At 40.2% G+C, this 25,157-nt stretch overlaps 1 non-coding gene across 1 annotated transcript; it reads left to right on the top strand.

Moving 5' to 3' along the window:
- The first annotated feature begins 24,820 nt into the window (after positions 1 to 24,820).
- trnas-gcu (transfer RNA serine (anticodon GCU)) lies at positions 24,821 to 24,902 on the top strand. The gene has a single exon. It is a non-coding gene; the product is annotated as a tRNA-Ser (tRNA).
- Positions 24,903 to 25,157: the final 255 nt, after the last annotated feature.

The following is a 25,157-nucleotide window of genomic DNA, read 5'->3' on the forward strand; positions in this document are numbered from 1 at the left end:
TTCCACCAGGGAACTCGTCACAACCGAGACAGTCCCGCAGAGAAGCAATTGTGAACTCAACATGTACCAGTGGTATTATCTGACATGACCTGAGAGTGATTTTCCTCAAATATGGTCTCCCATACATGCGGTTGTTTCCAGCAGTTAAAATTACCCCAACAAGTAGCACTTACTGCATTTTAAACTCAAGTCAGTGCTTGTGTTTGGGTCATTTTTGTGCAAAACTAATGTCTTTTGCTAGACATGTTAAAATGATGTTCACTGACAATGACCTCATTTTCCATATGATATGTCTGCAGAAGAAGTCACAACCAAGACAACCCCAAAGAGAAGCACTTATGGGTACCAAGAATCATCAGTGTCTCCATTTGAGGTGATCTGGATTTGATTCCAATGGCATATTTCTTCAGTTGTAGTTGCTCCTATTCAATCACCACAACAAGAAGCACTTCTTAAATTGAACAGTCAAGTAAATTTTGTGAATGGAATCCAGAGTTTCAGAGGTCACCAAAACTACCCCAACAAGTAGCACTTACTGCATTCACAAGTCAAGTTAGGGCTTGTGTTGGGATAATGTTGGTGACAAATTCATGTCTTCAGGTAGATAATAATGTCAACTGAAGTCACTCCATTTTTCAAATGATAAGCCAGTTGAAGAAGCACAACCAAGACAACCCCAATGAGAAGCACTTATGAGCACAAAAATCATCAGTGTTTCTGTTTTAGGTGATCTGAATGTGATTCCAATGACATTTGGAAATGAGTTGCAGCCTTTTGTAGCATTAGTGACGTGCAACCGCCCCAACAAGTAGCACTTACTGAATTCAACAGCCAAGTCAATGCTCAGGTTGGGCCAATAACACAGACTTGCAGTGAGGAAGCTTGCTTTCTTCTGGTGTCCTCCGCAGTGTTGATGTTTCTTTCTGATATCTTCAGCGTTGTGTCCCAGTAGCAGTGGAAGTGGTGTTTGTTGCACAGATTTGTCCAACTTAAATACTGAATGCCACCATTTGCACAATTCTCCGCCTCCTTTTAAGACAGTGGTGAGTAAACAATCAAACCATTTGTACTTGATGATCAGACGACCATCGTCTCATATACATGCATGCCATTAGCAGCCGATGAGTGGCCAAGTAGACTTGAATAAGTTTCAATCTGATCAGATTCACAGGCAAATCAGGGAGTTACAAAAGTTCATTTGTATCTGCTGCTAAAATTTGACTCTGATTTTTAGAATCTTCAATCAGCTCTGTGGAGATACTTCCACCAGGGAACTCGTCACAACCGAGACAGTCCCGCAGAGAAGCAATTGTGAACTCAACATGTACCAGTGGTATTATCTGACATGATCTGAGAGTGATTTTCCTCAAATATGGTCTCCCATACATGCTGTTGTTTCCAGCAGTTAAAATTACCCCAACAAGTAGCACTTACTGCATTTTAAACTCAAGTCAGTGCTTGTGTTTGGGTAATTTTTGTGCAAAACTAATGTCTTTTGCTAGACATGTTAAAATGATGTTCACTGACAATGACCTAATTTTTCATATGATATGTCTGCAGAAGAAGTCACAACCAAGACAACCCCAAAGAGAAGCACTTATGGGTACCAAGAATCATCAGTGTCTCCATTTGAGGTGATCTGGATTTGATTCCAATGACATTTGTCTCAAGTTGCAGCCTTTTGTAGCATTAGTGACGTGCAACCGCCCCAACAAGTAGCACTTACTGAATTCAACAGCCAAGTCAATGCTCAGGTTGGGCCAATAACACAGACTTGCAGTGAGGAAGCTTGCTTTCTTCTGGTGTCCTTCACAGTGTTTATGTTTCTTTCTGATATCTTCAGCGTTGTGTCCCAGTAGCAGTGGAAGTGGTGTTTGTTGCACAGATTTGTCCCAATTTAAATCCTGAATGCCACTATTTGCACAATTCTCCATCTCCTTTGTTGACAGTGGTGAGTAAACAATCAAACCATTTGTACTTGATGGATTTTCCTCAAATATGGTCTCCCATACATTCTGTTGTTTCCAGCAGTTAAAATTACCCCAACAAGTAGCACTTACTGCATTTTAAACTCAAGTCAGTGCTTGTGTTTGGGTCATTTTCGTGCAAAACTAATGTCTTTTGCTAGACATGTTGAAATGATGTTCACTGACAATGACCTCATTTTTCATATGATATGTCTGCAGAAGAAGTCACAACCAAGACAACCCCAAAGAGAAGCACTTATGGGTACCAAGAATCATCAGTGTCTCCATTTGAGGTGATCTGGATTTGATTCCAATGGCATATTTCTTCAGTTGTAGTTGCTAACATCTCTCATACAATCACCACAACAAGAAGCACTTCTTAAATTGAACAGTCAAGTAAATTTTGTGAATGGAATCCAGAGTTTCAGAGGTCACCAAAACTACCCCAACAAGTAGCACTTACTGCATTCACAAGTCAAGTTAGGGCTTGTGTTGGGATAATGTTGGTGACAAATTCATGTCTTCAGGTAGATAATAATGTCAACTGAAGTCACTCCATTTTTCAAATGATAAGCCAGTTGAAGAAGCACAACCAAGACAACCCCAATGAGAAGCACTTATGAGCACAAAAATCATCAGTGTTTCTGTTTGAGGTGATCTGAATGTGATTCCAATGACATTTGGAAATGAGTTGCAGCCTTTTGTAGCATTAGTGACGTGCAACCGCCCCAACAAGTAGCACTTACTGAATTCAACAGCCAAGTCAATGCTCAGGTTGGGCCAATAACACAGACTTGCAGTGAGGAAGCTTGCTTTCTTCTGGTGTCCTCCGCAGTGTTGATGTTTCTTTCTGATATCTTCAGCGTTGTGTCCCAGTAGCAGTGGAAGTGGTGTTTGTTGCACAGATTTGTCCAACTTAAATACTGAATGCCACCATTTGCACAATTCTCCGCCTCCTTTTAGGACAGTGGTGAGTAAACAATCAAACCATTTGTACTTGATGATCAGACGACCATCGTCTCATATACATGCATGCCATTAGCAGCCGATGAGTGGCCAAGTAGACTTGAATAAGTTTCAATCTGATCAGATTCACAGGCAACTTAAGCACTGTCATAGACAGTCAGGGAGTTACAAAAGTTCATTTGTATCTGCTGCTAAAATTTGACTCTGATTTTTAGAATCTTCAATCAGCTCTGTGGAGATACTTCCACCAGGGAACTCGTCACAACCGAGACAGTCCCGCAGAGAAGCAATTGTGAACTCAACATGTACCAGTGGTATTATCTGACATGATCTGAGAGTGATTTTCCTCAAATATGGTCTCCCATACATGCTGTTGTTTCCAGCAGTTAAAATTACCCCAACAAGTAGCACTTACTGCATTTTAAACTCAAGTCAGTGCTTGTGTTTGGGTCATTTTTGTGCAAAACTAATGTCTTTTGCTAGACATGTTAAAATGATGTTCACTGACAATGACCTCATTTTCCATATGATATGTCTGCAGAAGAAGTCACAACCAAGACAACCCCAAAGAGAAGCACTTATGGGTACCAAGAATCATCAGTGTCTCCATTTGAGGTGATCTGGATTTGATTCCAATGACATTTGTCTCAAGTTGCAGCCTTTTGTAGCATTAGTGACGTGCAACCGCCCCAACAAGTAGCACTTACTGAATTCAACAGCCAAGTCAATGCTCAGGTTGGGCCAATAACACAGACTTGCAGTGAGGAAGCTTGCTTTCTTCTGGTGTCCTTCACAGTGTTTATGTTTCTTTCTGATATCTTCAGCGTTGTGTCCCAGTAGCAGTGGAAGTGGTGTTTGTTGCACAGATTTGTCCCAATTTAAATCCTGAATGCCACCATTTGCACAATTCTCCATCTCCTTTGTTGACAGTGGTGAGTAAACAATCAAACCATTTGTACTTGATGGATTTTCCTCAAATATGGTCTCCCATACATTCTGTTGTTTCCAGCAGTTAAAATTACCCCAACAAGTAGCACTTACTGCATTTTAAACTCAAGTCAGTGCTTGTGTTTGGGTCATTTTCGTGCAAAACTAATGTCTTTTGCTAGACATGTTGAAATGATGTTCACTGACAATGACCTCATTTTTCATATGATATGTCTGCAGAAGAAGTCACAACCAAGACAACCCCAAAGAGAAGCACTTATGGGTACCAAGAATCATCAGTGTCTCCATTTGAGGTGATCTGGATTTGATTCCAATGGCATATTTCTTCAGTTGTAGTTGCTCCTATTCAATCACCACAACAAGAAGCACTTCTTAAATTGAACAGTCAAGTAAATTTTGTGAATGGAATCCAGAGTTTCAGAGGTCACCAAAACTACCCCAACAAGTAGCACTTACTGCATTCACAAGTCAAGTTAGGGCTTGTGTTGGGATAATGTTGGTGACAAATTCATGTCTTCAGGTAGATAATAATGTCAACTGAAGTCACTCCATTTTTCAAATGATAAGCAAGTTGAAGAAGCACAACCAAGACAACCCCAATGAGAAGCACTTATGAGCACAAAAATCATCAGTGTTTCTGTTTGAGGTGATCTGAATGTGATTCCAATGACATTTGGAAATGAGTTGCAGCCTTTTGTAGCATTAGTGACGTGCAACCGCCCCAACAAGTAGCACTTACTGAATTCAACAGCCAAGTCAATGCTCAGGTTGGGCCAATGACACAGACTTGCAGTGAGGAAGCTTGCTTTCTTCTGGTGTCCTTCACAGTGTTTCTTTCTGATATCTTCAGCGTTGTGTCCCAGTAGCAGTGGAAGTGGTGTTTGTTGCACAGATTTGTCCCAACTTAAATCCTGAATGCCACCATTTGCACAATTCTCCATCTCCTTTGTTGACAGTGGTGAGTAAACAATCAAACCATTTGTACTTGATCGATTTTCCTCAAATATGGTCTCCCATACATTCTGTTGTTTCCAGCAGTTAAAATTACCCCAACAAGTAGCACTTACTGCATTTTAAACTCAAGTCAGTGCTTGTGTTTGGGTCATTTTCGTGCAAAACTAATGTCTTTTGCTAGACATGTTAAAATGATGTTCACTGACAATGAACTCATTTTTCATATGATATGTCTGCAGAAGAAGTAACAACCAAGACAACCCCAAAGAGAAGCACTTATGGGTACCAAGAATCATCAGTGTCTCCATTTGAGGTGATCTGGATTTGATTCCAATGACATTTGTCTCAAGTTGCAGCCTTTTGTAGCATTAGTGACGTGCAACCGCCCCAACAAGTAGCACTTACTGAATTCAACAGCCAAGTCAATGCTCAGGTTGGGCCAATAACACAGACTTGCAGTGAGGAAGCTTGCTTTCTTCTGGTGTCCTTCACAGTGTTTCTTTCTGTTATCTTCAGCGTTGTGTCCCAGTAGCAGTGGAAGTGGTGTTTGTTGCACAGATTTGTCCCAACTTAAATCCTGAATGCCACCATTTGCACAATTCTCCATCTCCTTTGTTGACAGTGGTGAGTAAACAATCAAACCATTTGTACTTGATCAATTTTCCTCAAATATGGTCTCCCATACATTCTGTTGTTTCCAGCAGTTAAAATTACCCCAACAAGTAGCACTTACTGCATTTTAAACTCAAGTCAGTGCTTGTGTTTGGGTCATTTTCGTGCAAAACTAATGTCTTTTGCTAGACATGTTAAAATGATGTTCACTGACAATGAACTCATTTTTCATATGATATGTCTGCAGAAGAAGTCACAACCAAGACAACCCCAAAGAGAAGCACTTATGGGTACCAAGAATCATCAGTGTCTCCATTTGAGGTGATCTGGATTTGATTCCAATGGCATATTTCTTCAGTTGTAGTTGCTCCTATTCAATCACCACAACAAGAAGCACTTCTTAAATTGAACAGTCAAGTAAATTTTGTGAATGGAATCCAGAGTTTCAGAGGTCACCAAAACTACCCCAACACGTAGCACTTACTGCATTCACAAGTCAAGTTAGGGCTTGTGTTGGGATAATGTTGGTGACAAATTCATGTCTTCAGGTAGATAATAATGTCAACTGAAGTCACTCCATTTTTCAAATGATAAGCCAGTTGAAGAAGCACAACCAAGACAACCCCAATGAGAAGCACTTATGAGCACAAAAATCATCAGTGTTTCTGTTTGAGGTGATCTGAATGTGATTCCAATGACATTTGGAAATGAGTTGCAGCCTTTTGTAGCATTAGTGACGTGCAACCGCCCCAACAAGTAGCACTTACTGAATTCAACAGCCAAGTCAATGCTCAGGTTGGGCCAATAACACAGACTTGCAGTGAGGAAGCTTGCTTTCTTCTGGTGTCCTCCGCAGTGTTGATGTTTCTTTCTGATATCTTCAGCGTTGTGTCCCAGTAGCAGTGGAAGTGGTGTTTGTTGCACAGATTTGTCCAACTTAAATACTGAATGCCACCATTTGCACAATTCTCCGCCTCCTTTTAGGACAGTGGTGAGTAAACAATCAAACCATTTGTACTTGATGATCAGACGACCATCGTCTCATATACATGCATGCCATTAGCAGCCGATGAGTGGCCAAGTAGTCTTGAATAAGTTTCAATCTGATCAGATTCACAGGCAAATTAAGCACTGTCATAGACAGTCAGGGAGTTAGAAAAGTTCATTTGTATCTGCTGCTAAAATTTGACTCTGATTTTTAGAATCTTCAATCAGCTCTGTGGAGATACTTCCACCAGGGAACTCGTCACAACCGAGACAGTCCCGCAGAGAAGCAATTGTGAACTCAACATGTACCAGTGGTATTATCTGACATGACCTGAGAGTGATTTTCCTCAAATATGGTCTCCCATACATGCTGTTGTTTCCAGCAGTTAAAATTACCCCAACAAGTAGCACTTACTGCATTTTAAACTCAAGTCAGTGCTTGTGTTTGGGTCATTTTTGTGCAAAACTAATGTCTTTTGCTAGACATGTTAAAATGATGTTCACTGACAATGACCTCATTTTCCATATGATATGTCTGCAGAAGAAGTCACAACCAAGACAACCCCAAAGAGAAGCACTTATGGGTACCAAGAATCATCAGTGTCTCCATTTGAGGTGATCTGGATTTGATTCCAATGACATTTGTCTCAAGTTGCAGCCTTTTGTAGCATTAGTGACGTGCAACCGCCCCAACAAGTAGCACTTACTGAATTCAACAGCCAAGTCAATGCTCAGGTTGGGCCAATAACACAGACTTGCAGTGAGGAAGCTTGCTTTCTTCTGGTGTCCTTCACAGTGTTTATGTTTCTTTCTGATATCTTCAGCGTTGTGTCCCAGTAGCAGTGGAAGTGGTGTTTGTTGCACAGATTTGTCCCAATTTAAATCCTGAATGCCACCATTTGCACAATTCTCCATCTCCTTTGTTGACAGTGGTGAGTAAACAATCAAACCATTTGTACTTGATGGATTTTCCTCAAATATGGTCTCCCATACATTCTGTTGTTTCCAGCAGTTAAAATTACCCCAACAAGTAGCACTTACTGCATTTTAAACTCAAGTCAGTGCTTGTGTTTGGGTCATTTTCGTGCAAAACTAATGTCTTTTGCTAGACATGTTGAAATGATGTTCACTGACAATTACCTCATTTTTCATATGATATGTCTGCAGAAGAAGTCACAACCAAGACAACCCCAAAGAGAAGCACTTATGGGTACCAAGAATCATCAGTGTCTCCATTTGAGGTGATCTGGATTTGATTCCAATGGCATATTTCTTCAGTTGTAGTTGCTCCTATTCAATCACCACAAGAAGAAGCACTTCTTAAATTGAACAGTCAAGTAAATTTTGTGAATGGAATCCAGAGTTTCAGAGGTCACCAAAACTACCCCAACAAGTAGCACTTACTGCATTCACAAGTCAAGTTAGGGCTTGTGTTGGGATAATGTTGGTGACAAATTCATGTCTTCAGGTAGATAATAATGTCAACTGAAGTCACTCCATTTTTCAAATGATAAGCCAGTTGAAGAAGCACAACCAAGACAACCCCAATGAGAAGCACTTATGAGCACAAAAATCATCAGTGTTTCTGTTTGAGGTGATCTGAATGTGATTCCAATGACATTTGGAAATGAGTTGCAGCCTTTTGTAGCATTAGTGACGTGCAACCGCCCCAACAAGTAGCACTTACTGAATTCAACAGCCAAGTCAATGCTCAGGTTGGGCCAATAACACAGACTTGCAGTGAGGAAGCTTGCTTTCTTCTGGTGTCCTCCGCAGTGTTGATGTTTCTTTCTGATATCTTCAGCGTTGTGTCCCAGTAGCAGTGGAAGTGGTGTTTGTTGCACAGATTTGTCCAACTTAAATACTGAATGCCACCATTTGCACAATTCTCCGCCTCCTTTTAGGACAGTGGTGAGTAAACAATCAAACCATTTGTACTTGATGATCAGACGACCATCGTCTCATATACATGCATGCCATTAGCAGCCGATGAGTGGCCAAGTAGACTTGAATAAGTTTCAATCTGATCAGATTCACAGGCAACTTAAGCACTGTCATAGACAGTCAGGGAGTTACAAAAGTTCATTTGTATCTGCTGCTAAAATTTGACTCTGATTTTTAGAATCTTCAATCAGCTCTGTGGAGATACTTCCACCAGGGAACTCGTCACAACCGAGACAGTCCCGCAGAGAAGCAATTGTGAACTCAACATGTACCAGTGGTATTATCTGACATGATCTGAGAGTGATTTTCCTCAAATATGGTCTCCCATACATGCTGTTGTTTCCAGCAGTTAAAATTACCCCAACAAGTAGCACTTACTGCATTTTAAACTCAAGTCAGTGCTTGTGTTTGGGTCATTTTTGTGCAAAACTAATGTCTTTTGCTAGACATGTTAAAATGATGTTCACTGACAATGACCTCATTTTCCATATGATATGTCTGCAGAAGAAGTCACAACCAAGACAACCCCAAAGAGAAGCACTTATGGGTACCAAGAATCATCAGTGTCTCCATTTGAGGTGATCTGGATTTGATTCCAATGACATTTGTCTCAAGTTGCAGCCTTTTGTAGCATTAGTGACGTGCAACCGCCCCAACAAGTAGCACTTACTGAATTCAACAGCCAAGTCAATGCTCAGGTTGGGCCAATAACACAGACTTGCAGTGAGGAAGCTTGCTTTCTTCTGGTGTCCTTCACAGTGTTTATGTTTCTTTCTGATATCTTCAGCGTTGTGTCCCAGTAGCAGTGGAAGTGGTGTTTGTTGCACAGATTTGTCCCAATTTAAATCCTGAATGCCACCATTTGCACAATTCTCCATCTCCTTTGTTGACAGTGGTGAGTAAACAATCAAACCATTTGTACTTGATGGATTTTCCTCAAATATGGTCTCCCATACATTCTGTTGTTTCCAGCAGTTAAAATTACCCCAACAAGTAGCACTTACTGCATTTTAAACTCAAGTCAGTGCTTGTGTTTGGGTCATTTTCGTGCAAAACTAATGTCTTTTGCTAGACATGTTGAAATGATGTTCACTGACAATGACCTAATTTTTCATATGATATGTCTGCAGAAGAAGTCACAACCAAGACAACCCCAAAGAGAAGCACTTATGGGTACCAAGAATCATCAGTGTCTCCATTTGAGGTGATCTGGATTTGATTCCAATGGCATATTTCTTCAGTTGTAGTTGCTAACATCTCTCATACAATCACCACAACAAGAAGCACTTCTTAAATTGAACAGTCAAGTAAATTTTGTGAATGGAATCCAGAGTTTCAGAGGTCACCAAAACTACCCCAACAAGTAGCACTTACTGCATTCACAAGTCAAGTTAGGGCTTGTGTTGGGATAATGTTGGTGACAAATTCATGTCTTCAGGTAGATAATAATGTCAACTGAAGTCACTCCATTTTTCAAATGATAAGCCAGTTGAAGAAGCACAACCAAGACAACCCCAATGAGAAGCACTTATGAGCACAAAAATCATCAGTGTTTCTGTTTGAGGTGATCTGAATGTGATTCCAATGACATTTGGAAATGAGTTGCAGCCTTTTGTAGCATTAGTGACGTGCAACCGCCCCAACAAGTAGCACTTACTGAATTCAACAGCCAAGTCAATGCTCAGGTTGGGCCAATAACACAGACTTGCAGTGAGGAAGCTTGCTTTCTTCTGGTGTCCTCCGCAGTGTTGATGTTTCTTTCTGATATCTTCAGCGTTGTGTCCCAGTAGCAGTGGAAGTGGTGTTTGTTGCACAGATTTGTCCAACTTAAATACTGAATGCCACCATTTGCACAATTCTCCGCCTCCTTTTAGGACAGTGGTGAGTAAACAATCAAACCATTTGTACTTGATGATCAGACGACCATCGTCTCATATACATGCATGCCATTAGCAGCCGATGAGTGGCCAAGTAGACTTGAATAAGTTTCAATCTGATCAGATTCACAGGCAAATTAAGCACTGTCATAGACAGTCAGGGAGTTACAAAAGTTCATTTGTATCTGCTGCTAAAATTTGACTCTGATTTTTAGAATCTTCAATCAGCTCTGTGGAGATACTTCCACCAGGGAACTCGTCACAACCGAGACAGTCCCGCAGAGAAGCAATTGTGAACTCAACATGTACCAGTGGTATTATCTGACATGACCTGAGAGTGATTTTCCTCAAATATGGTCTCCCATACATGCGGTTGTTTCCAGCAGTTAAAATTACCCCAACAAGTAGCACTTACTGCATTTTAAACTCAAGTCAGTGCTTGTGTTTGGGTCATTTTTGTGCAAAACTAATGTCTTTTGCTAGACATGTTAAAATGATGTTCACTGACAATGACCTCATTTTCCATATGATATGTCTGCAGAAGAAGTCACAACCAAGACAACCCCAAAGAGAAGCACTTATGGGTACCAAGAATCATCAGTGTCTCCATTTGAGGTGATCTGGATTTGATTCCAATGGCATATTTCTTCAGTTGTAGTTGCTAACATCTCTCATACAATCACCACAACAAGAAGCACTTCTTAAATTGAACAGTCAAGTAAATTTTGTGAATGGAATCCAGAGTTTCAGAGGTCACCAAAACTACCCCAACAAGTAGCACTTACTGCATTCACAAGTCAAGTTAGGGCTTGTGTTGGGATAATGTTGGTGACAAATTCATGTCTTCAGGTAGATAATAATGTCAACTGAAGTCACTCCATTTTTCAAATGATAAGCCAGTTGAAGAAGCACAACCAAGACAACCCCAATGAGAAGCACTTATGAGCACAAAAATCATCAGTGTTTCTGTTTGAGGTGATCTGAATGTGATTCCAATGACATTTGGAAATGAGTTGCAGCCTTTTGTAGCATTAGTGACGTGCAACCGCCCCAACAAGTAGCACTTACTGAATTCAACAGCCAAGTCAATGCTCAGGTTGGGCCAATAACACAGACTTGCAGTGAGGAAGCTTGCTTTCTTCTGGTGTCCTCCGCAGTGTTGATGTTTCTTTCTGATATCTTCAGCGTTGTGTCCCAGTAGCAGTGGAAGTGGTGTTTGTTGCACAGATTTGTCCAACTTAAATACTGAATGCCACCATTTGCACAATTCTCCGCCTCCTTTTAGGACAGTGGTGAGTAAACAATCAAACCATTTGTACTTGATGATCAGACGACCATCGTCTCATATACATGCATGCCATTAGCAGCCGATGAGTGGCCAAGTAGACTTGAATAAGTTTCAATCTGATCAGATTCACAGGCAACTTAAGCACTGTCATAGACAGTCAGGGAGTTACAAAAGTTCATTTGTATCTGCTGCTAAAATTTGACTCTGATTTTTAGAATCTTCAATCAGCTCTGTGGAGATACTTCCACCAGGGAACTCGTCACAACCGAGACAGTCCCGCAGAGAAGCAATTGTGAACTCAACATGTACCAGTGGTATTATCTGACATGATCTGAGAGTGATTTTCCTCAAATATGGTCTCCCATACATGCTGTTGTTTCCAGCAGTTAAAATTACCCCAACAAGTAGCACTTACTGCATTTTAAACTCAAGTCAGTGCTTGTGTTTGGGTCATTTTTGTGCAAAACTAATGTCTTTTGCTAGACATGTTAAAATGATGTTCACTGACAATGACCTCATTTTCCATATGATATGTCTGCAGAAGAAGTCACAACCAAGACAACCCCAAAGAGAAGCACTTATGGGTACCAAGAATCATCAGTGTCTCCATTTGAGGTGATCTGGATTTGATTCCAATGACATTTGTCTCAAGTTGCAGCCTTTTGTAGCATTAGTGACGTGCAACCGCCCCAACAAGTAGCACTTACTGAATTCAACAGCCAAGTCAATGCTCAGGTTGGGCCAATAACACAGACTTGCAGTGAGGAAGCTTGCTTTCTTCTGGTGTCCTTCACAGTGTTTATGTTTCTTTCTGATATCTTCAGCGTTGTGTCCCAGTAGCAGTGGAAGTGGTGTTTGTTGCACAGATTTGTCCCAATTTAAATCCTGAATGCCACCATTTGCACAATTCTCCATCTCCTTTGTTGACAGTGGTGAGTAAACAATCAAACCATTTGTACTTGATGGATTTTCCTCAAATATGGTCTCCCATACATTCTGTTGTTTCCAGCAGTTAAAATTACCCCAACAAGTAGCACTTACTGCATTTTAAACTCAAGTCAGTGCTTGTGTTTGGGTCATTTTCGTGCAAAACTAATGTCTTTTGCTAGACATGTTGAAATGATGTTCACTGACAATGACCTCATTTTTCATATGATATGTCTGCAGAAGAAGTCACAACCAAGACAACCCCAAAGAGAAGCACTTATGGGTACCAAGAATCATCAGTGTCTCCATTTGAGGTGATCTGGATTTGATTCCAATGGCATATTTCTTCAGTTGTAGTTGCTCCTATTCAATCACCACAACAAGAAGCACTTCTTAAATTGAACAGTCAAGTAAATTTTGTGAATGGAATCCAGAGTTTCAGAGGTCACCAAAACTACCCCAACAAGTAGCACTTACTGCATTCACAAGTCAAGTTAGGGCTTGTGTTGGGATAATGTTGGTGACAAATTCATGTCTTCAGGTAGATAATAATGTCAACTGAAGTCACTCCATTTTTCAAATGATAAGCCAGTTGAAGAAGCACAACCAAGACAACCCCAATGAGAAGCACTTATGAGCACAAAAATCATCAGTGTTTCTGTTTGAGGTGATCTGAATGTGATTCCAATGACATTTGGAAATGAGTTGCAGCCTTTTGTAGCATTAGTGACGTGCAACCGCCCCAACAAGTAGCACTTACTGAATTCAACAGCCAAGTCAATGCTCAGGTTGGGCCAATAACACAGACTTGCAGTGAGGAAGCTTGCTTTCTTCTGGTGTCCTCCGCAGTGTTGATGTTTCTTTCTGATATCTTCAGCGTTGTGTCCCAGTAGCAGTGGAAGTGGTGTTTGTTGCACAGATTTGTCCAACTTAAATACTGAATGCCACCATTTGCACAATTCTCCGCCTCCTTTTAGGACAGTGGTGAGTAAACAATCAAACCATTTGTACTTGATGATCAGACGACCATCGTCTCATATACATGCATGCCATTAGCAGCCGATGAGTGGCCAAGTAGACTTGAATAAGTTTCAATCTGATCAGATTCACAGGCAACTTAAGCACTGTCATAGACAGTCAGGGAGTTACAAAAGTTCATTTGTATCTGCTGCTAAAATTTGACTCTGATTTTTAGAATCTTCAATCAGCTCTGTGGAGATACTTCCACCAGGGAACTCGTCACAACCGAGACAGTCCCGCAGAGAAGCAATTGTGAACTCAACATGTACCAGTGGTATTATCTGACATGATCTGAGAGTGATTTTCCTCAAATATGGTCTCCCATACATGCTGTTGTTTCCAGCAGTTAAAATTACCCCAACAAGTAGCACTTACTGCATTTTAAACTCAAGTCAGTGCTTGTGTTTGGGTCATTTTTGTGCAAAACTAATGTCTTTTGCTAGACATGTTAAAATGATGTTCACTGACAATGACCTCATTTTCCATATGATATGTCTGCAGAAGAAGTCACAACCAAGACAACCCCAAAGAGAAGCACTTATGGGTACCAAGAATCATCAGTGTCTCCATTTGAGGTGATCTGGATTTGATTCCAATGACATTTGTCTCAAGTTGCAGCCTTTTGTAGCATTAGTGACGTGCAACCGCCCCAACAAGTAGCACTTACTGAATTCAACAGCCAAGTCAATGCTCAGGTTGGGCCAATAACACAGACTTGCAGTGAGGAAGCTTGCTTTCTTCTGGTGTCCTTCACAGTGTTTATGTTTCTTTCTGATATCTTCAGCGTTGTGTCCCAGTAGCAGTGGAAGTGGTGTTTGTTGCACAGATTTGTCCCAATTTAAATCCTGAATGCCACTATTTGCACAATTCTCCATCTCCTTTGTTGACAGTGGTGAGTAAACAATCAAACCATTTGTACTTGATGGATTTTCCTCAAATATGGTCTCCCATACATTCTGTTGTTTCCAGCAGTTAAAATTACCCCAACAAGTAGCACTTACTGCATTTTAAACTCAAGTCAGTGCTTGTGTTTGGGTAATTTTCGTGCAAAACTAATGTCTTTTGCTAGACATGTTGAAATGATGTTCACTGACAATGACCTCATTTTTCATATGATATGTCTGCAGAAGAAGTCACAACCAAGACAACCCCAAAGAGAAGCACTTATGGGTACCAAGAATCATCTGTGTCTCCATTTGAGGTGATCTGGATTTGATTCCAATGGCATATTTCTTCAGTTGTAGTTGCTAACATCTCTCATACAATCACCACAACAAGAAGCACTTCTTAAATTGAACAGTCAAGTAAATTTTGTGAATGGAATCCAGAGTTTCAGAGGTCACCAAAACTACCCCAACAAGTAGCACTTACTGCATTCACAAGTCAAGTTAGGGCTTGTGTTGGGATAATGTTGGTGACAAATTCATGTCTTCAGGTAGATAATAATGTCAACTGAAGTCACTCCATTTTTCAAATGATAAGCCAGTTGAAGAAGCACAACCAAGACAACCCCAATGAGAAGCACTTATGAGCACAAAAATCATCAGTGTTTCTGTTTGAGGTGATCTGAATGTGATTCCAATGACATTTGTCTCAAGTTGCAGCCTTTTGTAGCATTAATGAGCAACCGCCCCAACAAGTAGCACTTACTGAATTCAACAGCCAAGTCAATGCTCAGGTTGGGCCAATAACACAGACTTGCAGTGAGGAAGCTTGCTTTCTTCTGGTGTCCTTTGCAGTGTTGATGTTTCTTTCTGATATCTTCAGCGTTGTGTCCCAGTAGCAGTGGAAGTGGTGTTTGTTGCACAGATTTGTCCAACTTAAATACTGAATGCCACCATTTGCACAATTCTCCGCCTCCTTTTTGGACAGTGGTGAGTAAACAATCAAACCATTTGTACTTGATGATCAGACGACCATCGTCTCATATACATGCATGCCATTAGCAGCCGATGAGTGGCCAAGTAGACTTGAATAAGTTTCAATCTGATCAGATTCACAGGCAACTTAAGCACTGTCATAGACAGTCAGGGAGTTACAAAAGTTCATTTGTATCTGCTGCTAAAATTTGACTCTGATTTTTAGAATCTTCAATCAGCTCTGTGGAGATACTTCCACCAGGGAACTCGTCACAACCGAGACAGTCCCGCAGAGAAGCAATTGTGAACTCAACATGTACCAGTGGTATTATCTGACATGATCTGAGAGTGATTTTCCTCAAATATGGTCTCCCATACATGCTGTTGTTTCCAGCAGTTAAAATTACCCCAACAAGTAGCACTTACTGCATTTTAAACTCAAGTCAGTGCTTGTGTTTGGGTCATTTTTGTGCAAAACTAATGTCTTTTGCTAGACATGTTAAAATGATGTTCACTGACAATGACCTCATTTTCCATATGATATGTCTGCAGAAGAAGTCACAACCAAGACAACCCCAAAGAGAAGCACTTATGGGTACCAAGAATCATCAGTGTCTCCATTTGAGGTGATCTGGATTTGATTCCAATGACATTTGTCTCAAGTTGCAGCCTTTTGTAGCATTAGTGACGTGCAACCGCCCCAACAAGTAGCACTTACTGAATTCAACAGCCAAGTCAATGCTCAGGTTGGGCCAATAACACAGACTTGCAGTGAGGAAGCTTGCTTTCTTCTGGTGTCCTTCACAGTGTTTATGTTTCTTTCTGATATCTTCAGCGTTGTGTCCCAGTAGCAGTGGAAGTGGTGTTTGTTGCACAGATTTGTCCCAATTTAAATCCTGAATGCCACCATTTGCACAATTCTCCACCTCCTTTGTTGACAGTGGTGAGTAAACAATCAAACCATTTGTACTTGATCGATTTTCCTCAAATATGGTCTCCCATACATTCTGTTGTTTCCAGCAGTTAAAATTACCCCAACAAGTAGCACTTACTGCATTTTAAACTCAAGTCAGTGCTTGTGTTTGGGTCATTTTCGTGCAAAACTAATGTAATTTGCTAGACATGTTGAAATGATGTTCACTGACAATGAACTCATTTTTCATATGATATGTCTGCAGAAGAAGTCACAACCAAGACAACCCCAAAGAGAAGCACTTATGGGTACCATGAATCATCAGTGTCTCCATTTGAGGTGATCTGGATTTGATTCCAATGGCATATTTCTTCAGTTGTAGTTGCTAACATCTCTCATACAATCACCACAACAAGAAGCACTTCTTAAATTGAACAGTCAAGTAAATTTTGTGAATGGAATCCAGAGTTTCAGAGGTCACCAAAACTACCCCAACAAGTAGCACTTACTGCATTCACAAGTCAAGTTAGGGCTTGTGTTGGGATAATGTTGGTGACAAATTCATGTCTTCAGGTAGATAATAATGTCAACTGAAGTCACTCCATTTTTCAAATGATAAGCCAGTTGAAGAAGCACAACCAAGACAACCCCAATGAGAAGCACTTATGAGCACAAAAATCATCAGTGTTTCTGTTTGAGGTGATCTGAATGTGATTCCAATGACATTTGTCTCAAGTTGCAGCCTTTTGTAGCATTAGTGACGTGCAACCGCCCCAACAAGTAGCACTTACTGAATTCAACAGCCAAGTCAATGCTCAGGTTGGGCCAATAACACAGACTTGCAGTGAGGAAGCTTGCTTTCTTCTGGTGTCCTCCACAGTGTTGATGTTTCTTTCTGATATCTTCAGCGTTGTGTCCCAGTAGCAGTGGAAGTGGTGTTTGTTGCACAGATTTGTCCAACTTAAATACTGAATGCCACCATTTGCACAATTCTCCGCCTCCTTTTAGGACAGTGGTGAGTAAACAATCAAACCATTTGTACTTGATGATCAGACGACCATCGTCTCATATACATGCATGCCATTAGCAGCCGATGAGTGGCCAAGTAGACTTGAATGAGTTTCAATCTGATCAGATTCACAGGCAAATTAAGCACTGTCATAGACAGTCAGGGAGTTACAAAAGTTCATTTGTATCTGCTGCTAAAATTTGACTCTGATTTTTAGAATCTTCAATCAGCTCTGTGGAGATACTTCCACCAGGGAACTCGTCACAACCGAGACAGTCCCGCAGAGAAGCAATTGTGAAATCAACATGTACCAGTGGTATTATCTGACATGACCTGAGAGTGATTTTCCTCAAATATGGTCTCCCATACATGCTGTTGTTTCCAGCAGTTAAAATTACCCCAACAAGTAGCACTTACTGCATTTTAAACTCAAGTCAGTGCTTGTGTTTGGGTCATTTTTGTGCAAAACTAATGTCTTTTGCTAGACATGTTAAAATGATGTTCACTGACAATGACCGCATTTTCCATATGATATGTCTGCAGAAGAAGTCACAACCAAGACAACCCCAAAGAGAAGCACTTATGGGTACCAAGAATCATCAGTGTCTCCATTTGAGGTGATCTGGATTTGATTCCAATGGCATATTTCTTCAGTTGTAGTTGCTCCTATTCAATCACCACAACAAGAAGCACTTCTTAAATTGAACAGTCAAGTAAATTTTGTGAATGGAATCCAGAGTTTCAGAGGTCACCAAAACTACCCCAACAAGTAGCACTTACTGCATTCACAAGTCAAGTTAGGGCTTGTGTTGGGATAATGTTGGTGACAAATTCATGTCTTCAGGTAGATAATAATGTCAACTGAAGTCACTCCATTTTTCAAATGATAAGCCAGTTGAAGAAGCACAACCAAGACAACCCCAATGAGAAGCACTTATGAGCACAAAAATCATCAGTGTTTCTGTTTGAGGTGATCTGAATGTGATTCCAATGACATTTGGAAATGAGTTGCAGCCTTTTGTAGCATTAGTGACGTGCAACCGCCCCAACAAGTAGCACTTACTGAATTCAACAGCCAAGTCAATGCTCAGGTTGGGCCAATAACACAGACTTGCAGTGAGGAAGCTTGCTTTCTTCTTGGTGTCCTCCGCAGTGTTGATGTTTCTTTCTGATATCTTCAGCGTTGTGTCCCAGTAGCAGTGGAAGTGGTGTTTGTTGCACAGATTTGTCCAACTTAAATACTGAATGCCACCATTTGCACAATTCTCCGCCTCCTTTTAGGACAGTGGTGAGTAAACAATCAAACCATTTGTACTTGATGATCAGACGACCATCGTCTCATGTACATGCATGCCATTAGCAGCCGATGAGTGGCCAAGTAGACTTGAATAAGTTTCAATCTGATCAGATTCACAGGCAAATCAGGGAGTTACAAAAGTTCATTTGTATCTGCTGCTAAAATTTGACTCTGATTTTTAGAATCTTCAATCAGCTCTGTGGAGATACTTCCACCAGGGAACTCGTCACAACCGAGACAGTCCCGCAGAGAAGCAATTGTGAACTCAACATGTACCAGTGGTATTATCTGACATGATCTGAGAGTGATTTTCCTCAAATATGGTCTCCCATACATGCTGTTGTTTCCAGCAGTTAAAATTACCCCAACAAGTAGCACTTACTGCATTTTAAACTCAAGTCAGTGCTTGTGTTTGGGTCATTTTTGTGCAAAACTAATGTCTTTTGCTAGACATGTTAAAATGATGTTCACTGACAATGACCTCATTTTCCATATGATATGTCTGCAGAAGAAGTCACAACCAAGACAACCCCAAAGAGAAGCACTTATGGGTACCAAGAATCATCAGTGTCTCCATTTGAGGTGATCTGGATTTGATTCCAATGACATTTGTCTCAAGTTGCAGCCTTTTGTAGCATTAGTGACGTGCAACTGCCCCAACAAGTAGCACTTACTGAATTCAACAGCCAAGTCAATGCTCAGGTTGGGCCAATAACACAGACTTGCAGTGAGGAAGCTTGCTTTCTTCTGGTGTCCTTCACAGTGTTTATGTTTCTTTCTGATATCTTCAGCGTTGTGTCCCAGTAGCAGTGGAAGTGGTGTTTGTTGCACAGATTTGTCCCAATTTAAATCCTGAATGCCACCATTTGCACAATTCTCCATCTCCTTTGTTGACAGTGGTGAGTAAACAATCAAACCATTTGTACTTGATCGATTTTCCTCAAATATGGTCTCCCATACATTCTGTTGTTTCCAGCAGTTAAAATTACCCCAACAAGTAGCACTTACTGCATTTTAAACTCAAGTCAGTGCTTGTGTTTGGGTCATTTTCGTGCAAAACTAATGTCCTTTGGTAGACATGTTGAAATGATGTTCACTGACAATTACCTCATTTTTCATATGATATGTCTGCAGAAGAAGTCACAACCAAGACAACCCCAAAGAGAAGCACTTATGGGTACCAAGAATCATCAGTGTCTCCATTTGAGGTGATCTGGATTTGATTCCAATGGCATATTTCTTCAGTTGTAGTTGCTCCTATTCAATCACCACAACAAGAAGCACTTCTTAAATTGAACAGTCAAGTAAATTTTGTGAATGGAATCCAGAGTTTCAGAGGTCACCAAAACTACCCCAACAAGTAGCACTTACTGCATTCACAAGTCAAGTTAGGGCTTGTGTTGGGATAATGTTGGTGACAAATTCATGTCTTCAGGTAGATAATAATGTCAACTGAAGTCACTCCATTTTTCAAATGATAAGCCAGTTGAAAAAGCACAACCAAGACAACCCCAATGAGAAGCACTTATGAGCACAAAAATCATCAGTGTTTCTGTTTGAGGTGATCTGAATGTGATTCCAATGACATTTGGAAATGAGTTGCAGCCTTTTGTAGCATTAGTGACGTGCAACCGCCCCAACAAGTAGCACTTACTGAATTCAACAGCCAAGTCAATGCTCAGGTTGGGCCAATAACACAGACTTGCAGTGAGGAAGCTTGCTTTCTTCTGATGTCCTCCGCAGTGTTGATGTTTCTTTCTGATATCTTCAGCGTTGTGTCCCAGTAGCAGTGGAAGTGGTGTTTGTTGCACAGATTTGTCCAACTTAAATACTGAATGCCACCATTTGCACAATTCTCCGCCTCCTTTTTGGACAGTGGTGAGTAAACAATCAAACCATTTGTACTTGATGATCAGACGACCATCGTCTCATATACATGCATGCCATTAGCAGCCGATGAGTGGCCAAGTAGACTTGAATAAGTTTCAATCTGATCAGATTCACAGGCAAATTAAGCACTGTCATAGACAGTCAGGGAGTTACAAAAGTTCATTTGTATCTGCTGCTAAAATTTGACTCTGATTTTTAGAATCTTCAATCAGCTCTGTGGAGATACTTTCACCAGGGAACTCGTCACAACCGAGACAGTCCCGCAGAGAAGCAATTGTGAACTCAACATGTACCAGTGGTATTATCTGACATGACCTGAGAGTGATTTTCCTCAAATATGGTCTCCCATACATGCTGTTGTTTCCAGCAGTTAAAATTACCTCAACATGTAGCACTTACTGCATTTTAAACTCAAGTCAGTGCTTGTGTTTGGGTAATTTTCGTGCAAAACTAATGTCTTTTGCTAGACATGTTAAAATGATGTTCACTGACAATGACCTCATTTTTCATACGATATGTCTGCAGAAGAAGTCACAACCAAGACAACCCCAAAGAGAAGCACTTATGGGTACCAAGAATCATCAATGTCTCCATTTGAGGTGATCTGGACTTGATTCCAATGGCATATTTCTTCAGTTGTAGTTGCTAACATCTCTCATACAATCACCACAACAAGAAGCACTTCTTAAATTGTACAGTCAAGTAAATTTTGTGAATGGAATCCAGAGTTTCAGAGGTCACCAAAACTACCCCAAAAAGTAGCACTTACTGCATTCACAAGTCAAGTTAGGGCTTGTGTTGGGATAATGTTGGTGACAAATTCATGTCTTCAGGTAGATAATAATGTCAACTGAAGTCACTCCATTTTTCAAATGATAAGCCAGTTGAAGAAGCACAACCAAGACAACCCCAATGAAAAGCACTTATGAGCACAAAAATCATCAGTGTTTCTGTTTGAGGTGTGTAGCACCCAATAATGTAATAATTTAATAATGCTTAATTAATGTAATAATGCCTGAAAATGTAATAAAAATTGCACTTAACTCAATCGAAAATGTAATAAAACCCAATAATGTAATAACTTGACCAATAATGTAATAAAATATTCTGACTGATATTGTAATAACATTTTTACCGATAATGTAATACCGTATTACATTTTTGGACATTTATTACATTTTCAGGTGTGTCTTTTTTTTAAAAAAAAAAAAGATCATGTAAAACTTGACAGATAATGTAATATAGAGTTCTACATTTTGTGTTTTGAGAATCTAAGACTGTTATATAGCCTATACTGGATTTGAAACAACAGAATGACTGAATTGCAGACCTATACCATACAGCTATATGCACATTCAGATACTCAGGGACATCCTGGTCCTGCTGAGTGTGTGATGGACTTACCTCCTTTGGTGACCAGAATTTTTTGCACTGGAGACCCCAGGTAATTTCCCTAAACGTAACTCTTCACTTCACAGTTTTCCAACATATCATTACCTCATGAAAACAAGTCAGTGACACTTCATTTGTAAAGATATAACATAAGCATTCTTAACACCCACATACACATTACGTGACACCTGACATAAATATAGGCCTCACTCATTAATGGTCTCATGAATGGTCTCACTTTTAATCAGTAGGATGTCAAGTGACAAAGTGGTCAGTCATAAAGTATATTATGAGATTTACCTGTAGGCTTCAAATAAAGATTAAATTATCTTGAAAACTGAGCGGGCACTGCTCTATTAAGTGTAAAGTCAACAGGTGATTGCACAGGACAAACAATTCTAGAAATAGTCTAGTAACATACTAAGGTGATCAGATTTCTTAAGTGCCCTGCTCACAGACCCATAGTATAAAATTCAAAAAATCGAACCAAGATATATTTTTTCAGGCAATCTCCATTTATTAACAAACACGTTAATGATGTAAACAACAGTGAATATAATAGTCTATAACATATAACATATAACCAATCCTGAAACAGTCATTTAACAGGGTGTTTCCATCAAAGGACCCAAGAAAAGATTAAAGTGCAGCTTCACAAAAAAAACAAAAAAAAAAAACAAAACAAAACAAAAAAAAACTGACCAGAGACAGAGAAAGAGACGGACGAAACATCACAACAGTCAAACATTCCAACATCTTAACGGCTTCAGTGGGTTGCCATTGTCCTGACCACAGAGAGTATCTGACACAACACGCCACAGGACAAATGATAGACTGGAGCAAGACCCACATTAATAGTCCTTTTGTGAACATTTAGTGTCCTTCTGTGTTTATTTTTTGTCCCTCTCATGTCATGTAGTTTTAATAATGTTATATAATAATGTATAATATATGTAAACCCCAAAAATATATATAAACCCCAAAAGTTAAAAAATAACCAGTCAGTTGTCATTATGTTTTGTCATTTTTATGCTGACATTTTTATTAAACCTGTACTTATAGAGGTAAATCTCACTGTATGTCAGCTGTCACACACTGATGACAGAAGAGCTGCCATGCAAGACGTTAATCACGACCCATCAGGAGCGGTTAGGGGTTCGGTGTCTTGCTCAGGGACACCTCAACATAAACTCTGGAGGCCAGGATCGAACCAGCAACGGTTACAAGACGGCCACTCTACCCACTGAGCCATGCCGCCCCGTCATTCAAAGTGATATAATAACCATTTATGAGAGGATATATTTATGTCAAATTTTAAATAATGTGTTGGTGTTATGAATAGTTATGCATACCCTTGTCAAATGAAGTGTTACTTAAATTTGTTTTGTTGGTTTGTGGTTGTTTTCACGAGATAGTGATTCGTTGGAAAACTGTGGAGACCAAAGTATGTTTTGGGAAGCAATAGTTATTCTCTTGTTTCAAAGTCAGTGTATTTAACAGTCTTAGATTCTCAAAACACAAAATATAGACCTCTATATTACATTATCTGTCAAGTTTTACATTATAATTAAAAAAAAAAAAAAACACCTGAAAATGTAATAAATGTCCAATAATGTAATAAGGTATTACATTATCGGTAAAAATGTTATTACAATATCAGTCAGAATATTTTATTACATTATTGGTCAAGTTATTACATTATTGGGTTTTATTACATTTTCGATTTAATTAAGTGCAAATTTTATTACATTTTCAGGCGTTATTACATTTTCAGTAAATAATTACATTATTGGGTGCTACATACAAATTTGACAGCCCATAAACTGGAGCGCACCGTAAGGAAGTTAGCTCACTGGCTTCATTTCGGGTGGTGACAAGAGCCCCTAACGCCACCAACAGTGTGTTGAACACGTCCTTCCAAGGTTTGCCTTATGTCTCGCTGGTTTTCCCTCCTTATCTCAACCACGGAGGACAGTAAAGTGTGACAGGTTAAAATAGATGATGAGATTAAAAAGACTGCACATTTATAAATAACATTCATAAGGGTTTACTAAAGCCATAAATGATGTAAAACTGTTAAAATGCATTGCATGATTTAAAAAATGTTTAAAAAGTGGTTATTTCAAATTGTTACTTTGTTCTTTGCTGTAAAACCCAGGAACTGCGCAGTATTAATCAGTAATCTACACAGTAGTTCTGATCTGAGAGTCTGAGATCGATTGCTTTTGTCTCCGCCCACACATCGGGGGGATTCGCGGTATTTTCCTCATTACACTCAAGCTGTCGCTGAGGAAACGCCACTATCACTCTAGTGATTATTTCTCCCCCTTTTTCAGGTATGTTGTGGGCATAACGTGGTGTTAGCAAGATGCTAAGATGGTTATGAGCACCTAGGCAGTGTGTTTTAAATATTTTGGATAAGTTAGAGAAAGTTTTGCTGATAACAGTTAAGTCTGTGTGAAGCCGAGTTTCAGCTCGTTAAGCTAGAGGTGCGCTGACAGTAGCCGCCATTTCATGTCTAATGTAAACATTTTATGTCATTCATTTGTTCAGTCTCATACATAGTGCCTTATATTTTGTGGCACATCTCCTGTTGTGTTTAATGCACATTTCAAAGGGGTTATTGTATATGTTGAAAACTGTTTATATTCCTCTTACCTTCCCATGTAAATGTTTTTATTTGTGCTTAATTAAATTACACTCAAGCTGTCGCTGAGGAAACGCCACTATCACTCTAGTGATTATTTCTCCCCCTTTTTCAGGGGCGTAACAAAAGCAAAGCCTCGTGGAGAATGCGGGCATCAATCCCGCTATCTCTCGCATGCTAAGCGAGCGCTCTACCATTTGAGCTAATTCCCCTGCGAACAAGGGCGTCCTGCATTGCAAGAAAGGTTGGCTTAGCTGGCTTCAACTTTGTTTGCGCTCATTAGAATTGGCTGGGTGGTCACTTGGAAGCCAAAGGCGCCAAACGACGAGGTGGCCGAGTGGTTAAGGCGATGGACTGCTAATCCATTGTGCTCTGCACGCGTGGGTTAGAATCCCATCTTCGTCGCAGCTTGGTGGCTTTAATCTCCCCTCTTTTCATGTTGATAAGCAAACATGCTCTTGCTAACTTTCCGCACTTGTCCCAAACAAGCACCTCCTGAAGGAAACCTTTGTTGACGGGGCCGTCTGTCTTTCCAATTCGTGTCTCTTTTTCAGGCAAGCACAATGACGGCCCTGTGGCCAAACTTGCTGGATTATGGCAAACGGCCAGCGGCCTTGGCTTCCAGACTTCAACCGTACACTGGGTGGTTTAGGTCACCCG

This window comes from Lutjanus erythropterus, chromosome 14, assembly GCF_056507025.1.
Source record: "Lutjanus erythropterus isolate fLutEry1 chromosome 14, fLutEry1.hap2, whole genome shotgun sequence".
NCBI lineage: Eukaryota > Metazoa > Chordata > Actinopteri > Lutjaniformes > Lutjanidae > Lutjanus > Lutjanus erythropterus.